The sequence below is a fragment of the Pongo abelii genome, chromosome 16, assembly GCF_028885655.2.
Source record: "Pongo abelii isolate AG06213 chromosome 16, NHGRI_mPonAbe1-v2.0_pri, whole genome shotgun sequence".
NCBI lineage: Eukaryota > Metazoa > Chordata > Mammalia > Primates > Hominidae > Pongo > Pongo abelii.
Genome location: NC_072001.2, coordinates 16462735 through 16472026, shown reverse-complemented (window position 1 = coordinate 16472026; position 9292 = coordinate 16462735). Strand labels below are relative to the sequence as shown.

Below are 9292 nucleotides of genomic sequence, written 5' to 3'. Positions count from 1 at the left end.
ATTAAAAAGTAGATTTTAAAACTTGTGCAATGAAGTCAAACAGCACCCAACGAAAACGTATACCCTTACATGTTTGTTTAAAAAGCAATTTAAATTACATTGATCCACTAAACTAGGAAAAGCAAAACAAACAAAAAGGGGGAAATAATTAAGACATAAGGAAAAAGTAAAAAAGAAAAACCACTAGATTTAAAAAATAAAACTAAAGGAGAATTCTTTCAAAAGACTGAGATTAAAACAGTCAAGCCTCTGATAAGTAATCAAGATAAAGAAAACTTTGAAGAGAAAAAGGCATATAGCCACATGTGAATATGATGCAAAAAGTGAAAACTTTGCACATCTTTACAACACCTTAGAAGTATGGATGACATGTTCATTTTTTTTTTTTTCTCAGACAGAGTCTCGCTCTGTCACCCACGCTGGAGTGCAGTGGCATGACAAACTCCACCTCCCGGGTTCACGCCATTCTCCTGCCTCAACCTCCCGAGTAGCTGGGGCTACAGGTGCCCGCCACCACGCCTGGCTAATTTTTTGTATTTTGGCTTAGTAGAGATGGGGCATCACCATGTTAGCCAGGATGGTCTCGATCTCCTGCCCTCGTGATCCACCAGCCTCGGCCTCCCAAAGTGCTGGGATTACAGGCATGAGCCATCGCACCCGGCCAAAGTGTTCATTTTTTTTTTTTTAAGAATCTACAGTTATGAAAACTAACTGAAGTAGTGGAAAATCTGGGGACCAATACGCAGAAGAAGGAAAAAGACAAAGACTCATCCTCCATATTGGATACTTATTTAAACCAGAATTTGTCAGCCTCAGCAATATTGATATATTGGGCCAGATAATTCTTTGTGGAGGGTTCTCCTGGTGTGTTGTCGGACATTTAGTAACATTCCCTCTACCCACAGAATGCCAATAAGACCTCCCGACCATGACCAGTTGTGACCACAAAAATGTCTCCAGATATTTCCAAACGTCCCATAGGAGGCAAAATACTCCTGCCATTGAAAATTACTGTGTAAACCAGATCTACATCCTAGATCTTAGAAAAAAGATGTAAAGCTTCCCAACTCAGCCCTGCATACCCTTGATACTGAAATGAAATAACAGCCTTAAAGGAAGCAAACAAAACTATAATCTTATTTAATACAGAAGTAAAAATGCAAAAATAAAATATTACCATAGCCATTCTAACAGTGTTTACTATAGGAATGCAAAGATAATTCAAAATTAGGAAAACTTCATCAGGCAATTCACAAATTATATTTCTACATATAATTGAAGGCACAATCATGACAAACAAAGTAGCTCTATATGCATTAGGTCCATGATCTATTCGGTGAAAAACACAAGTTGCAGATGTCTTACAGAAGGAAAACTTAACACTGAACACATATTTTCACCATTTACTCTTTGTCCTGAGGCTCCAATAGAAATACAGTGAAGAATAAACATTGTATGAGCACACAATTACAAAAAAGGAATGGGGTTACCAACAGAAGAGAATTCATCTTCATTAGACAATGACAGTAAATGGAAAATGGTTAATTAATGGAGCAAAGCAAACAAAGGTGGAGGTCAGGAGGATACTGAGAACAACGAGGCTAATTTGTCCCACAGCAACCTGGAAATGATCTAGACTCAGACACGAGGTACCCCCGAGAGTGGGACTGATAGGCAAGACTGAAAACAGAGATTAACCAAAAGCCCAGACAGAGAACACGTTTTCCAGGCCCTGAAACACACTGCTGGCCCCATCTCCTTAAACAGAACCCAAGCAAACATATCTACCTCAGGCAAGAGAATGTAGATTTTACATCCAGAGGAATGGAGTAGTTCCAGCCATCATTTATGATTGCACCAGGAGATAAGATAGAGGGATGGAGGATAACAATTAGGAATCAGCATACATTCCTCCTAAAAGCTATCAGTTGACAAGTCTTTGCCACAAAGAACTCCCAATCAATTTTTATTTATTTTTACTTTTATTTTTATTTATTTATTTTTTTGAGACAGGGTCTTGCTCTTTCACCCAGGCTGGAATGCAGGAATGCAGTGGCATGATCACAGCTCACTGCAGCCTCAATCTCCTGGGCTCAAGCAATCCTCCTGCCTCAGCCTCCCAAGTAGCTGAGACTGCAGATGGGTGTCACCACACTTAGCTATTTTTTTTTTTGGTAAAGATGGGGTCTCACTATGTTGCCCAAACTAGTATTGAGCTCCTGGGCTCAAGAGATCCTCCCACTTCGGTCTCCCAAAGCACTGAGATTATAGGTGTGAGTCACCACACCCCACCTCCCAGTCTTTTAGTACCTCTCTCAAATATGAATGAACAAATAAAGAATGAAAAAAAGACTACAGGTCAGGCACGGTGGCTCATGTCTGTAATCCCAGCACTTTGGGAGGCTGAGGTGGGTGGATCACCTGAGGTTGGGAGTTCCAGACCAGACTGACCAACATGGAGAAATCCCATCTCTACTAAAAATACACAAATTAGCTGGGCATGGTAGCACATGCCTGTAATCTCAGCTACTTGGGAGGCTGAGGCAGGAGAACTGCTTGAACCTGGGAGGCAGAGGTTGTGGTGAGCCGAGATCACATCATTGTACTCCAGCCTAGGCAACAAGAACAAAACTGGGTCTCAAAAAAAAAAAAAAAAGACTACAAATGATAAGCAACATAGAATAGATATTTAAGGAAAGGCTTTAAAAAGAAAAATAAGACCAGAATAAACTAAGAAAAAAATTATTAAAGAACAAAGAGATGCCAGGGAGAAGACAGAGTATCAAAATCACTTCATAAGGACACTTGTGAATATATTACATGTATAAAACAAAACAGAATATGAATAAGAAATAATCAGAGAAGAAAAAGTTCTTAGAACTCATGCTTCATCTTGGGAGTTGGTCGCCAATGAGCCATACCTCCTGTCATCATGTCCTTAGACAGGCCCATCCATAGTCAATCTGGGTTGGCCCCAACACTCACTTTAACCTATAGCATGTCGTAGAAATGACACTGGAGCTGTTCCAGGTCTAAGCCTTAAGAACCTCTGGCAGCTTCATTTCTGTGCTTCTGGAAGCCAAACATAAGAATTGACTACCCTCTTGGAGAAAGAAAAGCCACATGAAGAGACCCGAGACGATGAGATGTTATGCAGAGAGAAAGGCCACATCAAGAAACACCAAGGCAGCAGACCTGTGGGTGAAGAAGCCATCTCAGACATTCGACTACAGCTGAGCATCCAGATGACCAGTCCCTGACACTGTCTAACTGCACAGTGAGAGCTGCCAAATGAGACCAGAAGAAAAACTGTCCAGCTAGCCCCAGTTAATCCATACAGTAGTGACAGATAGACAGATGTGTAGTTTTATGCCATTAAGTTTTGAGAAAATTGGTTAAGCAACAATAAATAACCAAAACAAAACTTAAAGTTATTACAGTCCAAATAAAATTTCCTGAAAGTCAAAAGATAAGAAAATATTCCAGAACTTTAAATTTAAAAAAAAATTAGAAATAACTTGAAATACAAGACTCAAGACATGAGGTCCAAAATCCAATTAACAGACACTTCAAAATGAACAAATAAAATGGAAAAGAGAAAGTTAACACCAAAAATATGACAAGATTCAAGACTCCAACTTTGAAAGAGCCTATCCATAGGCCTGTTCATTTGGTGTACCCAGCACAATGAATGAAAAAAGACCCACACTAAGTACATTGTTGTGCTATTTCAGCTCACCAAGGAAAGGACAAATTCCTAAAAGCTTCCAGGGAGAAAGTCATGCATAAACAAGTGAAACTCAGGATGGCATGAGGTTTCACCACCACGACTGGTTAGAAGACAAAAGCACAGACTTTGAAATTCTAAGGTAAAATTATCCTCAACCTAGAAATACATAATCAAGCAAACTATCAATCAAGTGTGAGGATAGAATATGAGAGACGTGAATACTGATGGGGATGTGGTATGCAGCAGGCACTGTTCTAAATGGTTTACATGTACCAACCCAATTAAGAAACTTAAAGTACACACACCACACACACACACACACACACACACACACACACACACACACTGTTCTAAATGGTTTACATGTACCAACCCAATTAAGAAACTTAAAGTACACACACCACACACACACGCACACACACACACACACACACAGTTCTTCCTGCTAATCACTTTACAATGAAACAACCAAGTAGCTAACCCAGAGCCCACAAAGGCAGAGTAAAAATTCTAACACTTGGTAAAATAAAAATGCACATATACCCTGTGACCTAAAAAAAAAATGCTTAAGTATTCAAAGACAGACAGCAATTACAGCTACTGAGAACATCATTGTAAGCAAACTGAGGCAGAGAAAACAAAGGTGCTAATGAGGGTTTGAACCACCTAACCTGCGGAAACCAACTGGATGCTTTCCTAGGTTCCGAGCTGGCATTGTCTTTCAGAATGATCTAGAAGAGGTCACATGACACTGTTACAAAGGATCTGGAGAAAGGGACCCTTGCTTTATCACTCCGGTGCTCCAGTCATGCTTCATATTTTCACTTCTTACACTCTTTCACATGAAGTCAATTTGCAGACTTCCATCAAGCACTTAGATAGCTTTTTGTAATGTTCATGACAAGTTCTGGATGTTATCTCTGCACTTTTGACAAATTCTTAGCAGTTAACTTACAAGGCAGTTAACATTTTTGTTCAAACACAGTATAGCTAGAACAGGGTCATATACTCAATAAAACAAATATTTACCAAGCATTCATTGAGTGGAAGATAAAATGCACAAAGCATAATTATAAAATATTCTCCCCTGCCATGATACAACAAAATTTTTAAAGGCTTACAGAATATAGCATAACATGACCAAAGCAAAAACAGTAAGGACTAAAGAAGGGAGGAAGGGAAAATATCAGCATGAACTGAATATGACCCAGAAGAGGCTTGATGGTCAGACATGTAAAGATGTTTTGGGTAGGGTTAAGGGGTGGAAGTCAGGGGCACAGGTCAGAGGCACATTCTACAAGGGAAAAACAGCTGATACAGAAGCCTGAAAGGTAAAGTGGGCAGAGCACCTGTACAGGACTCTTACCTGCCGCAGAAAGGTTACAATGCACCTTACCAGAACACAGCAGCACACAGCCAGGCCTGGGGCAGAGGGATCACTCAAACAGCACCAGAGGCTGCATTCCTACTTTTCTTCTGTCAACAAGTCCATTTTCATTGTTAGTTTCTCCTTCAACACAAACATAAAAACAATTGGCTGAACACACGGGAACAAGGAAAATCTGACTGAAGAATGAGACATTAAAACTTAAGGGCCTTGGGTCCTGGTGCGGTGGCTCATGCCTGGAATCCCAGCACTTTGGGAGGCAGAGGTGGGTCATTTGAGGTCAGGAGTTCAAGACTAGTCTGGCCAACACGGTGAAACCCCGTCTCTACTAAAAACACAAAAGTTAGCCAGGTGTGGTGGTGGGCACCTGTAATTTCAGCTACTTGGGAGGCTGAGGCAGGAGAATTGCTTTAACCAGTGGACTGTCAAGAGAGGTAGGCTGCAGTGAACTGAGATCGCACCACTGCACTCCAGCCTGGGTTACACAGTGAGACTCTGTCTCAAAAAAAAAAAAAAAAAAGTCATGGTCATGGTAAAAAACCTATGGCTTTGGAAGGCTTTCTCGGTAATGTCCTAGAATTAAGGTTAAGCCTACGTTTCATGGTAACTGAACAGGAAACCAGCCTGACCAACATCCTTCTGCCAAGTGGCTTGCTCTCAGCTCCTCTTGGTTGGGCCTTGGGCAGCCAGACTGTCTGGTTTTAATCCTTGCTCTGCCACCTGTGACCTTGGACAAGTTACCTACCTTCAGTTACCTCATCTACAAGATGCAGATATTAATAATACCCTCTTTTTAATTTACTCAGAGGATTAAAAGAGTTAATAAAAAGTAAAAAATAAAAAGACTTGGTAAGCATAGGCACAGAGGAAAAAAAAAGTAAAAATAAATAATTAAATAAAAAGACCAGTGCCTAGCACATAAAAGTTCATCAGGAATTAATTCTATAATATGAACTCAATTTTGCAAAACTTCAAAGTACATATAACTTTTAACTTACTAGGGTATACATACCAATAATAAATTTACAACGGTAGACATGTTTGCCTACTGGAAATACAACAAAGACTAAACAAGCAGATACTAAATCATTAAGCAGTTATGAGTTAGTATCTTTAATTTTCTTATACTTCTATATTTTCTATAGATCATCTTTGTAACAAGAAGAAAACAAACCAAATGAAAATGAAATGAATTCTCTCAGAAAGAATTAAGTCAAGACACGAAGAAGGCTGACAAAGTAATATAAAATATATCTTATGGTTTATGTAAAATTCTTAATAAAATACCTTCTTTCCTCCAAGCTGCACTCTGGCTTTGCCTTTGAGTCAGGTGGCTTTTCTTTGCATGATGACTGGTTCTGTCGAGTAGGCACTGCTTCAGCCCTACAGGAAGAACAAAACATCTCTGGAACACAGCAGCATTCCTGATTCCCACTTGAGAAGGCCTAACAAAATGGCATATGCCTCAACAGCAGCACATCAGTGTTAAAAAGTCTGGAGTCAAGGGGAAAAAGTAAAATTGGACCATTTCCAGAATCGCACAAAAAGCAACAAACTGACGTTCTAAGTGCCCAACGTGAGCAAATTAGAACCTTAAATAAAGGTCACTCTTAATGCCTATCCCAGCATAGATTCAGTACCAAGAACAGCGTCATTTTACTGGTTTACCTTTTTCATTCTTGAAAGTAGGAGCTATGAAAAAAAAAACACTAAAATTTCTCCAAGAGAACCTTCTACTTTCTATCTAACTTACATAATCAAAACACTCTATGGAGGTTGAAAATTGAGTATTATAAGAAAATAATCACCTGTTCTGTGAGAAGTTCAATACATAATGCTCCTCCACCCAATACATACCTTAAAAAGAAAAAAGGAAACATACAAAATTATCTCGAGAATTATTCCTGCTTAAACAATTTCTATGTGCCATTACTAAGAAAGTAGACACACAGTAAAGATGAGAAGAGAACATGCAAACATGAACATACTTGTTAGGGATATAGGACTATGGGTAATTTAAAAATTTTCATGGTATTACTCTCATGTAATTGCTCTGAAATTCTAGTCAGTTGTTTGAAATGGCTCTTAGAACAGAATACTTTGACATTTTTATGATGTCAAAAACTAAGAACTTAGCTCTAAATATTCCAAAGAATAGGGGCAGAAGAACCCCTTTCCTTAAATGGCGTTTGAGTATTCTTTACAACTCAAACTTTCTCTCCCATCCTGTGATGGCCAAGAGTTTTTCCTCTGACAATGGCATTGACCTTACCCTATCCAAAATATGAACATCTGCATGGTTTCCTGGTTCAAATTGTTTTTATCCATTCTGTCGTGAGCATCAAATGGTTCAGACCAGGCAGCACCTCTCTGGGACTCCTCAAGTCCTTTCTAGATCTGAAAGACTATTCTCTGAACCAAAAACAACTTCTGGGGGTGTACCAAATCTCCCATTAGAAAATTATTTAGATCCATATGTTTTAACTTTTTAACTCTTTCTCAAACAAAATAATTTCATTTCTCCTTTACTGTTATTTTAAATTTCAAAATACACAGATAGTATGTCTAAAATAAAATCAAGGGAATGACAGTTGTAGAACACAAACTGTGGTAATTTTGAAAACACAAAAGCTAAGACCACTAATTAGGTCTATGTGGACACCAAGTCCACCACAACCTGTTCTGTCCTCCGGGGCTCTGCCCACACCTTTCCCTTGCCTGAGATTCCTTCTGCTTCCTACCCTTCCAAATGCTGTATTTCCCCCTGGAAGACTTACCAAGACCACTCTAGCCTGCACATCTTCCATTCCAGCTAACCAAAGGCATCCTCGGGTTGACTAAACCAAATTATTTTGCAGAGAAGGCATCTAAAAACTTCTACTGTAGACTATTCACCTTAATAACTGTTATTGTGACATTATTCAATAATAAAATGAGGGAAAGAAGTCCTCTTCAATCCCTTATCCTGGAGAATCGAAGCAAGTGTCTTTCTCACTTGCTTTGCCCAAACCCTGGGACCTTTCAAAGTAGAAGTTTAATGGAAGGGAAAGAAAATCTAAAAGAAAAACTCTCCAAAAAATTAAACTTGGGCAAAGAATCATGGGATTAAAAATGTTTATTCTTTGTGTATTTGATTTCTGAAACATAGAAATCTATCACCCACTCCTTAAATCTGCCACCGGGCTAAGAGAGTGTTGTATGGAATATGCACTCACTGACTTAACAGAATTAGAACATCCAGGCACTCGGTGAGATTTTGCTTCCACAACCGCTCAAAATCTAGTCATTAGTTAATGAGTTAACACCACACCTGATCTTCAAATTTTGGAAATGCTGACGGTAGACAGGGACTTGTTTTGGGAAAGGAAGTACACAGTAGACATTGTTACCCATGATCCAACCACCACCACCTTTCCTTTAAAGTACCCCACTCTTCCTTTAAGGTTGCAGAGTCTCAGAAAGTGGGAAGAAAGGAAGTTTTTGCATTTTTGGGTCAAAACAAAGTACATTTGTGCAACCACATAATGCCCATGCAAAGGTTTGTTGAAATCTAAACCCAAGACAGAAGTAGTTCTAGCACCTCCACAAAAAGTAAGGTAGGTAAACTTTTCCTTAATGTACACTTTCAGCAGCATCAACACCTAAAAGTGGTTGACTTTACTACTGTACTAAATTAAATTACATTCATTTTGTCAACATGTGTTCCAAATTCATACTGATCTTTGTCTCCAAGGGGTTCCTGCTGAATATTGAGACAGTTGAAGATTACTAGGGGAAAAAATTCTTAATAATTGAAGTTAGGGTCATCTAAGGATAATATGCCACATATACAGACACAGCCATATTTTCAACTTTAAAAAAGTTCAGTTGTCCAAGTTGTACATCAAACACTCTCCTAAGCTTAGCATCTTCAGGCATTTGATTTATAATCTCTGTAAAGAAAAACCAGTCACAGAATGCCACATTTGGTATGATTCTATTTATATGAAATGCCCAGGATAGGCAAACCTACAGAGATAGAAATTAGATTAGAGGTTGCCAGGATCAACAGTGGGGAAGATGGGTACAGGGAGTGACGGCTAGTGGGTACAGGGTTTCTTTTTGGGGAGATGAAAATGTTCTGAAATTAGGGAGTGATAATGTCTGCAGAACTCTGAATATACTAAAAACCACTG

General features: G+C 39.0%; 2 protein-coding genes across 2 annotated transcripts in view; one reads left to right on the top strand and one right to left on the bottom strand.

The window, feature by feature from the left end:
• Positions 1–9292, top strand: part of LOC129050286 (putative GED domain-containing protein DNM1P46) — an 87967-nt gene that overhangs the window by 19424 nt on the left and 59251 nt on the right. The window lies entirely within an intron of this gene.
• LOC112129125 (serine/threonine-protein kinase ULK4-like) overlaps positions 6405–9292 on the bottom strand; it is a 59412-nt gene continuing 56524 nt past the window's right edge. The window contains exons 5-6 of the mRNA XM_063716380.1: positions 6926–6974; positions 6405–6500 (exon numbers count right to left, since the gene is read on the bottom strand). The gene's annotated coding sequence lies outside the window, so the exon portion shown is untranslated. The remainder of the gene's footprint in view (positions 6501–6925; positions 6975–9292) is intronic.